The sequence below is a fragment of the Danio rerio genome, chromosome 2 (assembly GCF_052040795.2).
Source record: "Danio rerio strain M-AB ecotype USA chromosome 2, GRCz13ab, whole genome shotgun sequence".
Lineage (NCBI taxonomy): Eukaryota > Metazoa > Chordata > Actinopteri > Cypriniformes > Danionidae > Danio > Danio rerio.
In genome coordinates, this window is record NC_141022.1 from 1,071,055 (window position 1) to 1,092,500 (window position 21,446).

General features: G+C 42.5%; 1 long non-coding RNA gene across 6 annotated transcripts in view; it reads right to left on the reverse strand.

Annotated features, from left to right (window-relative positions):
- The window catches only part of LOC147836973 (uncharacterized), a 307,385-nt gene that overhangs the window by 198,911 nt on the left and 87,028 nt on the right, over positions 1 to 21,446 (reverse strand). Inside the window, exon 4 of one of the 6 annotated variants that reach the window (XR_015478071.1) lies at positions 16,512 to 16,813. The exons of the other annotated variants lie outside the window; for them this stretch is intronic. This is a non-coding gene — a long non-coding RNA (uncharacterized LOC147836973). Of the gene's footprint in view, positions 1 to 16,511; positions 16,814 to 21,446 lie in introns of those variants that run through there. 6 annotated transcript variants of the gene reach the window in all.

The window sequence follows — 21,446 nt, forward strand, 5'->3', positions numbered from 1 at the left end:
TGTGGTTGCTAGGGTGTTGCTAGGCGGTTGCTAAGGTGTCCTAAGTGGTTGCTAAGGTGTTGCTAGGTGGTTGCTAGGGTATTCTAATTGGTTGCTAAGGCGTTGCTAGGCGGTTGCTAGGGTGTCCTGAGTGGTTGCTAGGTGGTTGCTAAGGTGTTGCTAGGTGGTTGCTAGGGTGTCCTGAGTGGTTGCTAGGTGGTTGCTAAGGTGTTGCTAGGTGGTTGCTAAGGTGTCCTAAGTGGTTGCTAGGTGGTTGCTAAGGTGTTGCTAGGCGGTTGCTAGGGTGTCCTGAGTGGTTGCTAGGTGGTTGCTAGGGTGTTGCTAGGTGGTTGCTAGGGTATTCTAAGTGGTTGCTAAGGCGTTGCTAGGCGGTTGCTAGGGTGTCCTAAGTGGTTGCTAGGTGGTTGCTAAGGTGTTGCTAGGCGGTTGCTAGGGTGTCCTGAGTGGTTGCTAGGTCGTTGCTAAGGCGTTGCTAGGTGGTTGCTAGGGTATTCTAAGTGGTTGCTAAGGTGTTGCTAGGCGGTTGCTAGGGTGTCCTGAGTGGTCGCTAGGCCCTTACTAAAGCGCTACTAGGCGGTTGCTAGGTGGTTGCTAGGTGGTTGCTAGGGTAATTTGAGTGGTTGCTAGGCAGTTGCTAGGGTACCCGGGGTGGTTACTAGGCAAGCCTCATATACATGCCTGATGAAATAATTATACTTAGTAAGCATTTCTAGCAAGTTACAGTACTTGGCTAGTCAATATTAGCATGTAGCTAGTCACTGCTAGCATGTGTAGCATACAGGAAGTTCCGTTTGCTAGCATGAGTCAAACGAGCCAATCCCCAAGTCTCTACGATGTTCCGATGCTGAGATATAGCTGTTGATGAACGGTTGCTAGGGTACTCTGTTTTGTTGCTATGGGCGAGGTTGCAGAGTGAACTTGAATGTGGTTGGCTGTCCAAGTCAAATGAGCCAACCCCCAAGTCAATAGGACACTGTTAAGCAAAGATATGCATGTAGGCCAGTTATAATGGCAGTCTATGGGACCAGTTTGGGGGCGTGGCTTGTGAACTTCATTATCGTATTGAGATGCTCATTGGTCATCTGAGTCAGATGAGCTATCCCCCAAGTCAATAGGACACTGCTAAGCAAAGATATGCATGTAGGCCAGTTATAATGGCAGTCTATGGGACCAGTTTGGGGGCGTGGCTTGTGAGCTTCATTATCATATTGAGATGCTGATTGGTTGTCTGAGTCAGATGAGCCCACCCCCATGTCTCTATGACACTCCTATATAATGTTATAGATGTGTGACCTTTATAATGGAAGTCAATGGGATCTGCAATGGGACATCCCACCCCATGTTAAGTCAATGGGGCACTTATTAAGGGTCTTTAAGTGGTTTGGGGGGGCGTGGCTTGTGAGCTTCAAAATCATATTGAGATGCTGATTGGTTGCCTTAGTCAAATAAGCCAGCCCCCAAGTCTATATGACAGTGCTATGTACTTTGATTGACATATGACATTTATAATGGGAGTCAATGTAATGAATGGGAGTCAATGGGCAATGTAAAGTCAATGGGGACCCTTTTGGGACGTCCTAGCACCCGAGGGGTACAACCTATACCCCCTTTCATGGTATGTTCTCAATTAGGCTGCAACCCCCTACAGATGTTGTGAATCCCATATTTCTATGAAATTCACACTCTGCGCTGTGATTCGTCAAAGTTCGGCTCCATGTAAAGTCAATGGAGACTTTGGGACGTCCTAGCTCCCCAGGGGTACAACATTTACCGCCTTTCGGGGTGTGGGTTGAAGCCTCCTATAACCCTCTCGAGATGTCGCGAATCCCATGTCTCTACGAATTTCACTGTTGGCGCTACGGCGATTTCCGGGAATAGTATCTTACGAGTGTCTTGAAAATGAATGGGAGTCAATGGGCCAATGTAAGTCAATGGGGACCACTTTGGGACGTCCTAGAGCCCCAGGGGTGCAACCTAAAACCCCTTGCGGGGTATGTTCTCACTTAGGCTGCAACCCCCTACAGATGCTGTGAATCCCATATTTCTATGAAATTCACACTCGGCGCTGTGATTCGTCAAATTTCGGCTCAATGTTAAGTCTATGGGATTTTTGGGGGGGTTTTTTGGCCCCTGCGGGGCCAAAAAACCCCCCACCCTTTATAAAAGTCATAGCACACCATTCCCGATAAGACCGCACGATTTGAGCCCACTTTCAAGGGTCTGGGACGAAAGCTGCGGGACTAGTTACGCGCCGAAAAATAGGACGGAAGAAGGAAGAAGAAGAAGAAGAAGGAAGAAGAATAATAAACCACAATAGTAAGAATGGACTTTGCCTATGGCAAACCCCATTAATAATAATAATAATAATAATAATAATAGTAATAAAATAAAATAATAATAACAGTTAAAATAATAATAATAACAACAGTAATAATAATAATAATAGTAATAAAATAATAATAATAACTAGAATTGTACATTTCCTAAAGGAAATGTGAATGGGGTTTGCGTGGCAAATCGATGGGGTACAAAATGGTACAAAACTGGGCAACAGCACTGGAAAGGTAAGAAATGGTGGTTGCTAAGATGTTGCTAGGCGGTTGCTAGGGTGTCCTGAGTGGTTGCTAGGTGGTTGCTAGGGTGTTCTGAGTGGTTGCTAAGGTGTCCTAAGTGGTTGCTAGGTGGTTGCTAAGGTGTTGCTAGGCGGTTGCTAAGGTGTCCTGAGTGGTTGCTAGGTGGTTGCTAAGGTGTTGCTAGGTGGTTGCTAGGGTGTTCTGAGTGGTTGCTAGGTGGTTGCTAGGCGGTTGCTAGGGTGTTCTGAGTTTTTGCTAAGTGGTTGCTAAGGTGTTGCTAGGCGGTTGCTAGGGTGTTCTGAGTGGTTGCTAGGCGGTTGCTAAGGTGTTGCTAGGCGGTTGCTAGGGTGTCCTGAGTGGTTGCTAGGTCGTTGCTAAGGCGTTGCTAGGTGGTTGCTAGGGTATTCTAAGTGGTTGCTAAGGCGTTGCTAGGCGGTTGCTAGGGTGTCCTGAGTGGTCGCTAGGCCCTTACAAAGGCATTACTAGGCGGTTGCTAGGTGGTTGCTAGGCGGTTGCTAGGGTAATTTGGGTGGTTGCTAGGCAGTTGCTAGGGTACCCTGGGTGGTTACTAGGCAAGCCTCACATACTTGCCTGATGAAATATTTATACTTAGTAAGCATTTCTAGCAAGTTACAGTACATGGCTAGTCAATATTAGCATGTAGCTAGTCACTGCTAGCATGTGTAGCATACAGGAAGTTCCGTTTGCTAGCATGAGTCAAACGAGCCAATCCCCAAGTCTCTACGATGTTCCGAGGCTGAGATATAGCTGTTGATGAACGGTTGCTAGGGTACTCCGTTTTGTTGCTATGGGCGAGGTTGCAGAGTGAACTTGAATGTGGTTGGCTGTCCAAGTCAAATGAGCCAACCCCCAAGTCAATAGGACACTGCTATGCAAAGATATGCATGTAGGCCTATTTTAATTGCAGTCTATGGGACCAGTTTGGGGGCGTGGCTTGTGAGCTTCATTATCCTATTGAGATGCTCATTGGTTGTCTGAGTCAGATGAGCCATCCCCCAAGTCAATAGGACACTGCTAAGCAAAGATATGCATGTAGGGCAGTTATAATGGCAGTCTATGGGACCAGTTTGGGGGCGTGGCTTGTGAGATTCATTATCATATTGAGATGCTCATTGGTTGTCTGAGTCAGATGAGCCATCCCCCAAGTCAATAGGACACTGCTAAGCAAAGATATGCATGTAGGGCAGTTATAATGGCAGTCTATGGGACCAGTTTGGGGGCGTGGCTTGTGAGCTTCATTATCATACTGAAAAGCTCATTGGTTGTCTGAGTCCAATGAGCCAACCCCTAAGTCTATAGGACACTGCTATGCAAAGATATGCATGTAAACCAGTTAAAATGGCAGTGAATGGAACACTTATTAAGGGTATTTAAATGGATTTGTGGGCGTGGCTTAGGAGCTTCATTACCATATTGAGATGCTCATTGGTTGTCTGGGTCCAATAAGCCAACCCCTAAGCCTGTATGACACTGCAATGCAAAGATATGCATCTAGCCCAATTATAATAGAAGTCTATGGGATCAATTTGGGGGCGTGGCTTGTGAGCTTCATTATCATATAGTGATGCTGATTGGTTGCCTGAGTCAAATGAGCCCACCCCCATGTCTCTATGACACTCCTATGTAATGTTATAGATGTGTGACCTTTATAATGGAAGTCAATAGGATGTGCAATGGGACGTCCCACCCTATGTTAAGTCAATGGGGCAGTTATTAAGGGTCTTTAAATGGTTTGGGGGGCGTGGCTTGTGAGCTTCAAAATCATATTGAGATGCTGATTGGTTGCCTCAGTCAAGTTAGCCAACCCCCAAGTCTGTATGACACTGCTATGTACTGTGATTGACATGTGAGTCAAGAAATGAATGGGAGTCAATGGGCCATGTAAAGTCAATGGGGACCCCTTTGGGACGTCCTAGCACCCCAGGGGTACAACTTATACCCCTTTTTGGGGTATGTTCTCATACAGGCTGCAACCCCCTACAGATGTTGCGAATCCCATATTTCTACGAATTTCACACTTGGCGCTATAACGCTTTAAATGTCGTCCCATTTCGCGGGGGCGTTAGTGCTCTTCTAGAAAAATGAATGGGAGTCAATGGGGCCAATGTAAGTCAATGGGAGCACTTTGGGACGTCCTAGAGCCCCAGGGGTGCAACTTTTACCCCCTTGCGAGGTATGTTCTCACTTAGGCTGCAACCCTCTACAGATGCTGTGAATCCCATATTTCTATGAAATTCACACGCGGCGCTGCGAGTCGTCAAAGTTCGGCTCAATGTTAAGTCTATGGGATTTTTGGGGGGGTTTTTTGGCCCCTGCGGGGCCAAAAAACCCCCCACCCCTTATAAAAGTCATAGCACACCATTCCCGATAAGACCGGACGATTTGAGCCCACTTTCAAGGGTCTGGGACGAAAGCTGCGGGACTAGTTACGCGCCGAAAAATGGTACGGAAGAAGGAAGAAGAAGAATAATAAGCCAGCACAATTGTAAGAATGGACTTTGCCTATGGCAAACCCCATTAACTAGAATTGTACATTTCCTAAAGGAAATGTGAATGGGGTTTGCGTGGCAAATCGATGGGGTACAAAACGGTAGTAAACTGGGCAATAGAACAACATGCTAATCGAGTTGCTAGCATCGTGCTAACATGATTAGCATGCAGCTAGCATGATGCTAATTGTGTTAACATCACGCTAGCAACATGCTAATCGAGTTGCTAGCATGATGCTAACATGATTAGCATGTAGCTAGCATGATGCTTATCGTGTTAGCATCATGCTAGCAACATGCTAATCGACTAGCTAGCATCATGCTAATATGATTAGCATGTAGCTAGCATGATGCTAATCATGTTAGCATAATGCTAACAACATGCTAATCGACTTGCTAGCATCATGCTAATATGATTAGCATGTAGCTAGCATGATGCTAATCGTGTTAACATCATGCTAACAACATGCTAATCGATTTGCTAGCATCATGCTAACATGATTAGCATGTAGCTAGTGTGATGCTAATCGTGTTAGCATGATGCTATCAACATGCTAATCGAGTTGCTAGCATCATGCTAGCAACAGTGCTATGGTGCCCTGAGTTGTTGCTAGGTGGTTGCTAGGGTATTCTAAGTGGTTGCTAAGGCGTTGCTAGGCGGTTGCTAGGGTGTCCTGAGTGGTCGCTAGGCCCTTACAAAGGCGTTACTAGGCGGTTGCTAGGTGGTTGCTAGGCGGTTGCTAGGGTAATTTGGGTGGTTGCTAGGCAGTTGCTAGGGTACCCTGGGTGGTTACTAGGCAAGCCTCACATACTTGCCTGATGAAATATTTATACTTAGTAAGCATTTCTAGCAAGTTACAGTACATGGCTAGTCAATATTAGCATGTAGCTAGTCACTGCTAGCATGTGTAGCATATAGGAAGTTCCGTTTGCTAGCATGAGTCAAACGAGCCAATCCCCAAGTCTCTACGATGTTCCGAGGCTGAGATATAGCTGTTGATGAACGGTTGCTAGGGTACTCCGTTTTGTTGCTATGGGCGAGGTTGCAGAGTGAACTTGAATGTGGTTGGCTGTCCAAGTCAAATGAGCCAACCCCCAAGTCAAAAGGACACTGCTAAGCAAAGATATGCATGTAGTCCAGTTATAATGGCAGTCTATGGGACCAGTTTGGGGGCGTGGCTTGTGAGCTTCATTATCATATTGAAAAGCTCATTGGTTGTCTGAGTCCAATGAGCCAACCCCTAAGTCTTTAGGACACTGCTAAGCAAAGATATGCATGTAGGGCAGTTACAATGGCAGTCTATGGGACCAGTTTGGGGGCGTGGCTTGTGAGATTCATTATCATATTGAGATGCTGATTGGTTGTCTGAGTCAGATGAGCCATCCCCCAAGCCAATAGGACACTGCTAAGCAAAGATATGCATGTAGGGCAGTTATAATGGCAGTCTATGGGACCAGTTTGGGGGCGTGGCTTGTGAGCTTCATTATCATATTGAGATGCTGATTGGTTGTCTGAGTCAGATGAGCCCACCCCCATGTCTCTATGACACTCCTATGTAATGTTATAGATGTGTGACCTTTATAATGGAAGTCAATGGGATCTGCAATGGGACATCCCACCCCATGTTAAGTCAATGGGGCACTTATTAGGGGTCTTTAAGTGGTTTGGGGGGGCGTGGCTTGTGAGGTTCAAAATCATATTGAGATGCTGATTGGTTGCCTCAGTCAAGTAAGCCAACCCCCAAGTCAGTATGACACTGCTATGTAATGTGATTGACATGTGAGTCAAGAAATGAATGGGAGTCAATGGGCAATGTAAAGTCAATGGGGACCCCTTTGGGACGTCCTAGCACCCCAGGGGTACAACTTATACCCCCTTTTGGGGTATGTTCTCATACAGGCTGCAACCCCCTACAGATGTTGCGAATCCCATATTTCTACGAATTTCACACTTGGCGCTATAACGCTTTAAAGGTCGTCCCATTTCGCGGGGGCGTTAGTGCTGTTCTAGAAAAATGAATGGGAGTCAATGGGGACAATGTAAGTCAATGGGAGAGCTTTGGGACGTCCTAGAGCCCCAGGGGTGCAACTTTTACCCCCTTGCGAGGTATGTTCTCACTTAGGCTGCAACCCCCTACAGATGCTGTGAATCCCATATTTCTATGAAATTCACACTCGGCGCTGTGATTCGTCAAAGTTCGGCTCAATGTAAAGTCTATGGGATTTTTTGGGGGGGTTTTTTGGCCCCTGCGGGGCCAAAAAACCCCCGACCCCTTAAAAAAGTCATAGCACACCATTCCCGATAAGACCGCACGATTTGACCCCACTTTCAAGGGTCTGGGACGAAAACTGCGGGACGAGTTACGCGCCGAAAAACGCACGGAAGAAGAAGAATTATTATAATAAACCAGCCACAATAGTAAGAATGGACTTTGCCTATGGCAAACCCCATTAATGATAATTAATAATAATAATAACAGTTATAATAATAATAATAATAATAACAGTAATAATATTAATAATAATAATAATAGCAGTAATAAAATAATAATAATAACTAGAATTGTACATTTCCTAAAGGAAATGTGAATGGGGTTTGCGTGGCAAATCGATGGGGTACAAAATGGTACTAAACTGGGCAAAATAGCAGTAAATGTGGAGAAATGGTTAAATTCACGTGTTTATGCGGTTGCTAGGGTAATGTAAATGGTTGCTAGGGTGTGGCAACGCCTTTGTAATAGGTGAAGACAATAGAGATTTGATCAACCTGCATCAAAAGAACCCAAACCCTGTCTTTCTACGATATTCCTGTGCTAAAATATGGCTTGTTTATTTTGTTATATGGTTGTTAGGGGGCCTAAAGTGGTTGCTAGGGAGTGTCTACAAATTTGTTACGTCACTACTTAATACCGACTTGATAGGCAGAGTAAAATGAGCCCACTCCCAATCTTCTACGACTGTGTAATTTAGATATCAATGTCAGCCATTTTGTGTCCATGTTAAGTCTATGGGGATTTTGGGGGTTACTTTCTTGCCCCTCATGGGGGCAGTGTACCCCCACCCTCTTTGAAAAATCATAGCACACCTCTCCTCAACAGGCCGGTTGATTTGACACCTCACTCATCATTCTAGGGCAAAAAATGCGGCCGGAGTTGCGCGCCGAAGTTTTGAAAAAGTGAACAGTAATAGTAACACTAGAATTGTACATTTCCTAAAGGAAATGTGAATGGGGTTTGCGTGGCAAATCGATGGGGTATAAAATGGTACTAAACTGGGCAAAATAGCAGTAAATGCGGAGAAATGGTTAAATTCATGTGTTTTTGTGGTTGCTAGGGTAATGTAAATGGTTGCTAGGGTGTGGCAACGCCTTTGTAATAGGTGAAGACAATAGAGATTTGATCAACCTGCATCAAAAGAACCCAAACCCTGTCTTTCTACGATATTCCTGTGCTAAAATATGGCTTGTTTATGTTGTTATATGGTTGTTAGGGGGCCTAAAGTGGTTGCTAGGGAGTGTCTACAAATTTGTTATGTCACTACTTAATACCGACTTGATAGGCGGAGTAAAATGAGCCCACTCCCAAGCTTCTACGACTCTCCAATCTAGATATCAATGTCAGCCATTTTGTGTCCATGTTAAGTCTATGGGGATTTTGGGGGTTACTTTCTTGCCCCTCATGGGGGCAGTGTACCCCCACCCTCTTTGAAAAATCATAGCACACCTCTCCTCAACAGGCCGGTCGATTTGACACGTCACTCATCATTCTAGGGCAAAAAATGCGGCCGGAGTTGCGCGCCGAAGTTTTGAAAAAGTGAACAGTAATAGTAACACTAGAATTGTACATTTCCTAAAGGAAATGTGAATGGGGTTTGCGTGGCAAATCGATGGGGTACAAAATGGTACTAAACTGGGCAATAGCACTGGAAAGGTAAGAAATGGTGGTTGCTAAGATGTTGCTAGGCGGTTGCTAGGGTGTCCTGAGTGGTTGCTAGGTGGTTGCCAGGGTATTCTAAGTGGTTGCTAAGGCGTTGCTAGGCGGTTGTTAGGGTGTCCTGAGTGGTTGCTAGGTGGTTGCTAAGGTGTTGCTAGGTGGTTGCTAGGGTGTCCTAAGTGGTTGCTAGGTGGTTGCTAAGGTGTTGCTAGGCGGTTGCTAGGGTGTTCTGAGTGGTTGCTAGGTGGTTGCTAAGGTGTTGCTAGGCGGTTGCTAAGGTGTCCTAAGTGGTTGCTAGGTGGTTGCTAAGGTGTTGCTAGGTGGTTGCTAGGGTATTCTAAGTGGTTGCTAAGGCGTTGCTAGGCAGTTGCTAGGGTGTCCTGAGTGGTTGCTAAGTGGTTGCTAAGGTGTTGCTAGGTGGTTGCTAGGGTATTCTAAGTGGTTGCTAAGGCGTTGCTAGGCGGTTGCTAGGGTGTCCTGAGTGGTTGCTAAGTGGTTGCTAAGGTGTTGCTAGGCGGTTGCTAAGGTGTCCTAAGTGGTTGCTAGGTGGTTGCTAAGGTGTTGCTAGGTGGTTGCTAGGGTATTCTAAGTGGTTGCTAAGGCGTTGCTAGGCGGTTGCTAGGGTGTCCTGAGTGGTCGCTAGGCCTTTACTAAGGCGTTACTAGGCGGTTGCTAGGTGGTTGCTAGGCGGTTGCTAGGGTAATTTGGGTGGTTGCTAGGCAGTTGCTAGGGTACCCTGGATGGTTACTAGGCAAGCCTCACATACATGCCTAATAAAATATTTATACTTAGTAAGCATTTCTAGCTAGTTACAGTACATGGCTAGTCAATATTAGCATGTAGCTAGTCACTGCTAGCATGAGTAGCATATAGGAAGTTCCGTTTGCTAGCATGAGTCAAATGAGCCAATCCCCAAGTGTCTACGATGTTCTGATGCTGAGATATAGCTGTTGATGAATGGTTGCTAGGGTACTCTGTTTTGTTGCTATGGGCGAGGTTACAGAGTGAACTTGAATGTGGTTGGCTGTCTAAGTCAAATTTACCAACCCCCATGTCTCTATGACACTGCTATGTAAAGATATGCATCTAGACCAGTTACAATGGCAGTCTATGGGACCAGTTTGGGGGCGTGGCTTGTGAGCTTCATTATCATATTGAAAAGCTCATTGGTTGTCTGAGTCAGATGAGTCATCCCCCAAGTCAATAGGACACTGCTAAGCAAAGATATGCATGTAGGCCAGTTATAATGGCAGTCTATGGGACCAGTTTGGGGGCGTGGCTTGTGAGCTTCATTATCATATTGAGATGCTCATTGGTTGTCTGAGTCAGATGAGCCATCCCACAAGTCAATAGGACACTGCTTAGCAAAGATATGCATCCAGCCCTGTTATAATAGAAGTCTATGGGATCAATTTGGGGGCGTGGCTTGTGAGCTTCATTATCATAGAGTGATGCTGATTGGTTGCCTGAGTCAAATGAGCCCACCCCCATGTCTCTATGACACTCCTATGTAATGTTATAGATGTGTGACCTTTATAATGGAAGTCAATGGGATGTGCAATGGGACATCCCACCCCATGTTAAGTCAATGGGGCAGTTATTAAGGGTCTTTAAATGGGTTGGGGGGCGTGGCTTGTGAGCTTCAAAATCATATGGAGATGCTGATTGGTTGCCTCAGTCAAGTAAGCCAACCCCCAAGGCTGTATGACACTGCTATGTAATGTGATTGACATGTGAGTCAAGAAATGAATGGGAGTCAATGGGCCATGTAAAGTCAATGGGGACCCCTTTGGGACGTCCTAGCACCCCAGGGGTACAACTTATACCCCCTTTGGGGGTATGTTCTCATACAGACTGCAGCCCCCTACAGATGTTGCGAATCCCATATTTCTACGAATTTCACACTTGGCGCTATAACGCCTAAAAGGTCGTCCCATTTCGCGGCGCGTTTAGTGCTCTCCTAGAAAAATGAATGGGAGTCAATGGGGACAATGTAAGTCAATGGGAGAGCTTTGGGACGTCCTAGAGCCCCAGGGGTGCAACTTTTACCCCATTGCAAGGTATGTTCTCACTTAGGCTGCAACCCCCTACAGATGCTGTGAATCCCATATTTCTATGAAATTCTCACTCGGCGCTGTGATTCGTCAAAGTTCGGCTCAATGTTAAGTCTATGGGATTTTTGGGGGGGTTTTTTGGCCCCTGCGGGGCCAAAAAACCCCCCACCCCTTATAAAAGTCATAGCACACCATTCCCGATAAGACCGCACGATTTGACCCCACTTTCAAGGGTCTGGGACGAAAGCTGCGGGACTAGTTACGCGCCGAAAAACGCACGGAAGAAGAAGAATAATAAAAATAATAAACCACAATAGTAAGAATGGACTTTGCCTAAGGCAAACCCCATTAATAATAATAATTAATAATAATAATTAATAATAATAATAATAAGAATAATAATAAGAATAATAATAATAGTAGTAATAAAATAATAATAATGATGATTAATAATAATAATAACAGTTATAATAATAATAATAATAACAGTAATAATAATATTAATAATAATAATAATAGTAATAATAAAATAATAATAATAATAATAACAGTAATAATAATAATAATAATAATAATAATAATAATAATAATAATAATATTAATATTAATAATAATAATAATATAAAATAAAAATAATAATATAACTATACATGATATAATGATTAATATTTCACAGGAGGGCTCCTAACTTTGCCTTCATCTGCAGATGTAAACAGGGCTGTAGAGTAAAGCGGCGCTCCTCAAAGCACCCTGAAGGTGTTTGTTTGCTTCTGCAGGCGTTTCTTCAGTGCATTCAGTGTGCTGGAAATAAAGTGGCAAGAGTGGTTTCATTAGAGCAAACACAGGTGTGGACGGTGGAAAAGAGACGCTCTGTTCAGCAGGCTTTGAAGATCAGCAGATCTGGAGCTGCCGCATGAAGATCTGTGACTTTCTGCAGCACGAGTACGGAAACATCACACTCAAGAAAAGCCACCATTACTGGACAAAATGTGTTGTGCAAGAGGACACACTGTAAAATATCTGTTAATGAGCAGTTTCTGTATAAATAAATAAGTGCTTTTATATAAAGCGCTGCTAAACTACATATTAAAGTAGCACTCCTGAGGAAAACTCCTTGGTTACAGTACCCTGAGTGTTTGCCGTTCCTCACTTTACACTGCTGGCCTCGGGTCATGCGGATATTTCTGAATCAGCTAAATGATGTTTCCTGTATGCATTAATAGTGCAGCGTGGTCCCGAAACCGCACACTTCCACCCAGCCCGTATAACCCAGCGTACTCTACTCTACTGTACTGTAGTGTAGTGTAGTGTTGATCATACAGATGCAGAGGCAGCAGTGAAGGTCAAAGCTTTAAAGCTGCATTAGGAATAAAGAGCGACTCAGGAGAGCTTTATAGCCGGAGCTCCAGAACACAAAGCCTGCAGTGTGAAGCTGTGCTGAGGGTTCAGCCTCCATCACGACCACACTCCTCCATCTGCTTCCACCTACAGCCTTTTTTTCCCATCTTCTTTTCCTCCATCTGTTTTCTCCATCTTTTTTCTCCTATTGTTACCATAGCAACTGTAGAATCACCACAACTGATCAATTACCATAGTTGTTGTTACCATAGCAACTGTAGAATCACCCCAACAGATTACTTACTATAGTTGTTACCATAGCAACTGTAGAAGCACCACAACAGATCAATTACTGTAATTGTTGTTATCGTAGCAACCGTAGAATCACCACAACAGATCAATTACTATAGTTGTTGGGTTACCATAGCAACTGTAGAAACACCACAACAGATCAATTGCTATAGTTGTTGTTACCATAGCAACTGTAGAATCACCACAACAGATCAATTAATATAGTTGATGTTACCATAGCAACTGTAGAATCACCCCTGCAGATCAATTACTATAGTTGTTGTTACTATAGCAACTGTAGAATCACCACAACAGATCAATTACTATAGTGATTGTTACCATAGCAACTGTAGAATTATCACCGCAGATCAATTACTATAGTTGTTGTTATCATAGCAACTGTAGAATCACCACAACAAATCAATTACTATAGTTGTTGTTATCATAGCAACTGTAGAATTACCCCAACAGATCAATTACTATAGTTGTTGTTACCATAGCAACTGTAGAATCACAGCAACAGATCAATTGCAGTAGTTGTTGTTACCATAGCAACTGTAGAATTACCACCGCAGATCAATTACTATAGTTGATGTTACCATAACAACAGTAGAATCACCACAACAGATCAATTACTATAGTTGATGTTACCATAGCAACTGTAGAATCACCACCACAGATTAATTACTATAGCTGTTGTTATCATGGCAACTATAGAATCACCACCGCAGATCAATTACTAGAGTTATTGTGATACCATAGCAACTGTAGAGTCAACACCGCAGATTAATTACTATAGCTGTTGTTACCATAGCAACTGTAGAATCACCAGTGCAGATCAATCACTATAGTTGTTGTGTTACCATAGCAGCACCAATAAATTAATTATATATATAATGTATATATAATTATAGAATTTACCATAAATTACTACAGTATTTTTCCACATGGGGTGTTTTCAACCCACATAACAAAATCTAGAATGGTTCCTGGAGAGATGAGATATTAATATGCTTAATTCCAAAAATAGTTGAGCTCATTAAACATGTGTGATGGAGTCCAGCATAAGAGAAGAGAAAAACTTAACAGAGAGAAAACGGCAGCATTATTATTATTATATGAGAAGCGAGAGGCAGATCTGTGTGTGTGTGTGTGTGTGTGTGTGTGTGTGGCCGCACAGGAAATTAAGAAACCTCCGCGGCTCTGCATATTTATCTGCTGTTATTATTATGAGGAACAGGAGATTTGAGCAGAAGCGGAGCGGGTTCAACACGTGTTGAGCTCTTCATGTGAGGCCAGGCTCAGAGAAATCACTTCATAACCGCTGCATTTATTGACTTGTGTCTCCACATTACTTGTTTAGTAAGCGGATCCTCAGTAATGCCCGTGGACTGATCTAAGGCCAGCAGACAGAATCTGTCCGTGGACTGAGAGCAGGTAAATGTGCCGTACACTATTAACACTCACATCTGGACTCTAGAAACACATATAAAAATACTGGTGTGATTAAATCATACTATAATGTGTATCATAGCTGCTGTATTCCCACATGAACAACACTGCAGTCAGTTATTTTACACTGCATATATTAATTACACCTCTTTGTTAATGAACGCTGCAGCATGTCTGCAGTGTGTGCAGCTTCATTTACACAGATGGTTCTGCTGAAGGAGGATCAGACAGGGTGAACTCGTGTGCTCGTTCTCCATGAATGTGTGTATTTGTGCTGCTGCGTGTGTAAATATGCTGGACTCCACTGTAATCTGCAGGAGATTATGGACATCACTGATGAAAATCCTCTGAGGAGGGTCTACATCAGGGGTGTCAAACTCAGTTGCTGGAGGGCCGCAGCCCTGCACAGTTCATTTCCAACCCTGCTCCAACACGCCAGAATGGGGTAATCACTAAGTCTGATCAGGCGTGTTCAATTAGGGTTAAAGCTGAACTGTGCAGAGCTGAGGAGTTTGACACCCCTGATCTACATTATCTCCATCACCATCCTCATCTTCATGATTTATCTTCATTCTCAACATCATCATCCTCATCTTCATCATACTTTATCTTCATCGTCAACATCTTTATCATCATCATCATCATCATCCTCATCTTCATCATAATTTATCATCCTCAACATCATCATCATCCTCATCTTCATCATACTTTATCTTCATCGTCAACATCTTTATCATCATCATCATCCTCATCTTCATCATAATTTATCATCCTCAACATCATCATCATCCTCATCTTCATCATACTTTATCTTCATCTTCAACATCTTTATTATCATCATCATCCTCATCTTCATCATAATTTATCATCCTCAACATCATCATCATCCTCATCTTCATCATACTTTATCTTCATCTTCAACATCTTTATTATCATCATCATCCTCATCTACATCATACTTTATCTTCATCTTCAACATATTTATCATCATCATCATCCTCATCTTCATCATAATTTATCATCCTCAACATCATCCTCATCCTCATCTTCATCATAATTTATCATCCTCAACATCATCATCATCATCCTCATCTTCATCATAATTTATCATCCTCAACATCATCATCATCCTCATCTTCATCATACTTTATCTTCATCGTCAACATCTTTATCATCATCATCATCCTCATCTTCATCATAATTTATCATCCTCAACATCATCATCATCATCCTCATCTTCATAATTTATCTTCATCCTCAATATCTTTATCATCATCAACTTCTTAATAATCCTCAACATCATCATCATCCTCATCATACGTTATCTTCAACCTCAACATCATCATCCTCCTCTTCATCATACTTTATCTTCATCCACAACATCTATCATTATCATCCTCATCTTCATCAACCTCTTAATCATCCTAATTATCTTCATCATCCTCATCTTCATCGTCATTAGCATCATCATCGTCTTCATCATCATCATCATCATCTTCTTTATACACTTCTCAATTATCCTCATCATCCTCATTTTCATCATAATTTATCTTCATCCACACTCATGAATATCAACACTATCTTCACCATTATCATCTTCATCATCATCTTCCTCATCCTCATCATAATTTATCTTTATCCTTAACGTCTTTATCATCATCAACTTCTTCATCATCCTCAACATCATCATCATCATCTTCATCTTCATCATAATTTATCATCTTCAACATCTTTATCATCATCATCATCATCAACTTCTCTATCATCTTCATTATCTTCATCATACTTTATCTTCATCCTCAACATCTATCATCATCATCCTCATTTTCATCAACCTCTTAATCATCCTAATGATCTTCATCATCCTCATCTTTATCATCATCCTCATCATAATTTATCTTCATCCTAAACATCATCATCATCTTCTTTATCAACTTCTCAATCCGCCTCATCATCCTCATCTTCATCATAATTTATCTTCATCCTGAACATCAACACTTTATCTTCACCATTATCATCTTTAACTTCATCATCATCCTCATCTTTACCATAATTTGTCATATCTTCATCATCCTCATTTTCATAATTTATCATCCTCAACATCATCATTATCCTCATCTTCTTAATCACTCTCATTATCTTCATCCTCAAAATGTCATCATCCTCATCTTCATCATCCTCATTATTTATATTTTAATCTTTAGTGTTACAAATATGTACACACTCTCTTTATAAATATTTATGTCAACAATAAACTGCAGATATCAGTGTGTGTGTGTGTGTGTGTGTGTGTGTGTGTTGCAGTAAACAGGTGTTAAAGGTGCACACAGAATATTGTAATCCCTACAACTGAACACTCTGCCAGTTCTAGCATTTACTTTATTACACATCTCAGTAAAATATATTCATAACACACATTATTACAAGGTGTGCCGGTGTGTGTGTGTGTGTTCTGCTGTTATCTGTGTGTTCACTGATGTGCGGTCAGTCTGCCAGTGTGTGTGTGTGTGTTGTTATCAGTGTCCAGCTTCTCCATCCTGTGAGTCTGCAGAGAGTCTTCAGTGTTCTGCTCAGTCTGCCGGTGTGTGTGTGTGTGTGTGTGTTGTGTGTGTGTGTGTTGTGTTGCTCCCTGACTCACAGGTGACGCTCCATTCCACAAGTCACTGGAGATCATGGGAAACAAGAAAACCTATTAATCACTGCTAATGGTGCAGAACCCAGAGCTGGAGCTGCCCTCACACACACACACACACACACACACACAAACTAAAAAACACACGCGGTGTAAATCTGGTGTGTGCATATGTTTATGTGTGTGCATAAGTGTGTGTGTGTCCGTATAAGTATGTGTAAAAGTGTGTGTGTTTGTGCACAAGTGTGTGTGTGTATGTGTGTGTAAATTTGTGTGTGCATAAGTGTGTGTGTGTGTGTGTGTGTGTGTGTGTGTGTGTGTGCGTATAAGTACAGTAAGTGTTAGTGTGTGTGTGCATAAGTGTGTCTGCGCATACATGTGTGTGTTTGAGTGTATGGGCATAAGTGTGCGCATAATTGGGTGTGTGTGTTTGTGTAAAAGTGTGTGTGTGTATAATGTGTGTCCACCAGTTTGTGAGCATATGTGTGTGTTCAAGTGTTCATGTTAGTATGTGTAAAAATGTGTGTTTGTGCATAAGCGTGTGTGCGCGCGTAAGTTTGTATGTACATATGTGTGTGTATAAATGTTTGAGTGTGTGTGTGTGTGTGTGTGTGTGTGTGTGTGTCTATATAACTATGTTCAAGTGTATGCGTGTGTGTGTGCATAATTGTGTGTGTGTGCTTTTGTTAAAGTGTGTGTCTGCATAATGTGTGTCCGCAAGTGTGTGAGCATATGTGTGGTTGTAATTTAGTGCGCAAGTGTGTGTATAAGATTGTGTGTGCATAATGTGTGTGCGTATAAGTAGGTGTATCATTGTGTGTGTGTGTTTGTGTTTGTGTTTGTGCATAAGTGTGTGTGCGGACGTTTGTATGCACACAAGTGTGTGGTTGTGTGTATAAGTGTTTGTGTGTGCATATTTGTGTGTGTATAAATCTTTGTGTGTGTGCATATGTGTGTGTGTGTGTGTGTGTGTGTGTGCAAATAAGTATGTTTAAGTGTGTATGTGTGTGTGTATAAGTATGTGTAAAAGTGTGGTAAAACCCACATTGCACCCCCCCACACACACACACAAACACAGTGTAAAAGTGCCTAAGTGTGTGTGTGTGTGTAAATTTGTGTGTGTGTGTGCATGTTTGAGTGTGCATAATATTGTGTGTGTGTGTTTGTGTAAAAGTGTGTGTGTGCATAATGTGTCTCTTACAAGTTTGTGACCACTTACAAGGTTGTAAGTCTGTGTGTGTGTGCGCGTGCGCATGTACAAGTACGTATAAAATGTGTGTGTTTGTGCATAAGTGTGTGTGCACTAGTTTGCATGTACATAAGTGTGAGTGTGTGCGTATTAGTGTTTGTGTGTGTAAGTATGTGTATGTGTGTGTGTGGGTTTGTGTGTGTATAAGAATGTGTAAAAGTGTGTATGTGTGTGAATAGGTGTGTGTGTGTGTGTGTGTGTGTGTGTGAACAAGTGTGTATGTGTGTGTATAAGAATGTGTAAAAGTGTGTATGTGTGTGCATAAGTGTGTGTGTGTGTGTGTGTGTGAACAAGTGTGTATGTGTGTGTTTGTGCATATGTCTGAATATGTGTAAAAGTGTGTGTGCATGTGTTTGTGACTTTAAGTATGTGTAAATGTATATATGTGTGCGTGTGTGTGTGTGTGTGTGTGTGTGTGTGTGTGTGTATAAGTACAAGTAAAAGTGTGCATGTAAGGTTGCGTGTGTGTGAAAGTGTGCGTGATTTTGTGTAAAAGTGTGTGTGTGTGTGCATTAACAGCCCCTCAGTGTCTCGTGTCTCTCTCCTGCAGGATAATAATGTGCTGCTGATGAAAGAGTTTTGCTAAACGCTGCAGTTTCTCACAGTCTGCCGGAGTGTGAGGAGCTCAACCGTGAACACTTACACAGATCCTCCTTCACACCACTGGCAGACCAATGACAGAGCACACACACAAATGACTGAACACACACACACACACACACACACACAAATACAGCTGAACACAGATCGTTCATCAGGTCCGATGGCAGGCTGTGTGTGTGTGTGAGTGCGCGCATGTGTAAAAGTGTATGTGCATAAAAGTGTGTGTGTGCATGTATAACAAAGTGTGTAAGCTTGTGTGCAAAAGTGTGTGTGTGTGTTATCTGTAGACGTTCCTCAATATACAGCAGCTCTTCTACTGTTACCGTCACGAGTTTACACACACAGCTGTTAGCGCTGCATTTGTTCGTCAGCTCGTGTCAGATTCACACAACACACGCCTGACTACCTTGAACACACACACACACACACACACACACACACACACACACACACACACACACACACACACTGCAAAAATTGCTTATCTAGACAAGAGCTGCAATCTTAATTATGGCTAAACACAATCTTACTGAGTGGTGAGGCAGTGGCGCAGTAGGTAGTGCTGTCGCCTCACAGCAAGAAGGTCGCTGGTTCGAACCTCGGCTCAGGACGTGTTTCTGTGTGGAGTTTTCATGTTCTCCCTGCCTTCGCGTGGGTTTGCTCCGGTTTCCCCCACAGTCCAAACACATGCTGTACAGGTGAATTGGGTAGGCTAAATTGTCCGTAGTGTATGAGTGTGTGTGTGAATGTGAGTGTGGATGTTTCCCAGAGATGGGTTGCAGCTGGAAGGGCATCTGCGGGGTAAAAACTTGCTGGATAAGTTGGCGGTTCATTCCGCTGTGGCGACCCCGAATTAATAAAGGGACTAAGCCGACAAGAAAAAGAATGAATGATCGGCAATCTTACTGATCTGGTTTTAAGAATACACCACTATCAAAGATCAAACTGTGTAGGGTTATGATTATTTTTTAATTATTAAAGCCTAAATGTAGCTTATTATAGCTTAAAATGTAGCTTAATTATATTCAGAGACCAGTCGTGTACTTTATTTTAGCTGTAATAACTTTGCTTATTAATTAAATGCTCAATCTCAGGCATAAACCTGTTCATTAGTGAACCGATACACTCTGTTGTGTGTTGATGCAGTCAGCTTTGACAGTATTTTGAGCAACTAGTAATCATTTTTGCATTGTAAACACTGTCAAGTCTTCATTTTAATAATAATTTGAGGGCAATAAGCATGTGTGTGTGTGTGTGTGTGATCCTGATTTAATTCATACAATAATCCTTACCACAGCGGGCCTTATCATACACCCGGCACAATAAGGCGCAAGACATGTTCGCCGTGATTTGTTGCTATTTTCAGACCAGCGCAAAAGCTATTTTCACGTTTTGCTTCGCGTTGTTTAAATAGTAAATCCATTTGCGCCACTTTTGGGCTTCTTCAGTTTATTGATGATCATCAGCATCTGTATAATGAGATTATTATTAGCTGGATTATTGATTAGCTGCAGATTTATATTTGCTTTAATAAACACAAGTGTAGATGTGTCCAGCTGTGGGGTTTTGGAGACGTCTGCATCAGCATATGTGGATAAGAACAGGACGTGTGTTTGGATATCACTCAGTTTTCTGACCACACTTCATTATTATTGCTCATTTATTCCTTTGCTGGAGATCAGAACTGAATTTAGAAATAGTTTAGACACAAATCTTTGTGCTTAACAAAGGAGATTAAGTATGTGGGCTGATGGATGTGTTCAGTGGAGTAAAGTTTCCTCACTCCACCAAAGTAAAAGAGTAAAGTAAAGGAGTAAAGTAAAGAGGCTGAATGGAGGAGGCTCGTTCTTTATCCTCGCGCTGCAGATGCTCTGTTTAACTGTTTCTCTAGTGAAGCGTTCAGTTTTTACTTTTACAAAGTCGCCATGTAAATAGCAAATGCACCATGGAGCGACGCAACTGACTCTTAAAGGGAATGAGAGACGAGACTCTGATTGGTTTAATGCAGGTTATGCTCAAAACACAGCCAGAACTCAATAAGAGAATAAGCACAACCCTGTTAAACCATGCGCAGAGCAGATTTATCCATCCTTAAAACAGCAAAAGTAAATTCAGACGTGCTCTTAAAGCTTTTGTGCCATTCGCTTCAGACTTTATGCCTAGAAAGTTACAATTTTCAGACATGATATATAATAATGATTCTTAAATGAAGATGAATTCTCCTGTTAGGTAACTCTAGTTTAAAAAAATACAGATTAAAATGCAAATAACCTACAGTTGATAATGATAACTAGACTAAACCTAACCCTAACCCTTATGTTCTGACATTATTTTCTATGCTAAAGCCTAGACAAGTTGTCTCATCTCAAGAAATAAGCATACCAAGTATAGTTATCTGACTGCTCTGGCAGATCAGCCGATAGTTTCTAGTCTGCATCTTCTTAAATCATTCACTCATTTTACTGTAGTTATTTTTCGCCGTGCAGCTGTAGCAGACTGCCGTCCATATTTTTGGCAGTGCTTTATTTGTGACCCTCAGTATTCTTCAGCCTTGGCCTTTAGAAGACGAGAAGCTCGGTAGCCGCTGTAAAAAGGTCATCATCGAGTCTCCACACGAGACAACAGTGGCTATCCGAGCCTCTTCAAGAGCTGAAGAATGAGATTATGGGGCAGTAAATCAGATCAGATAATCTCCAGCCGGACACCACAAGGATTCGGGACGGTGCAACTGCAGGAGTGGCGTCAAAGCGCGACACGGGGCGCTGCGTTCGGGAAGAGGAAGAATGTGAGGGCGGATATTTTTACATTTAGT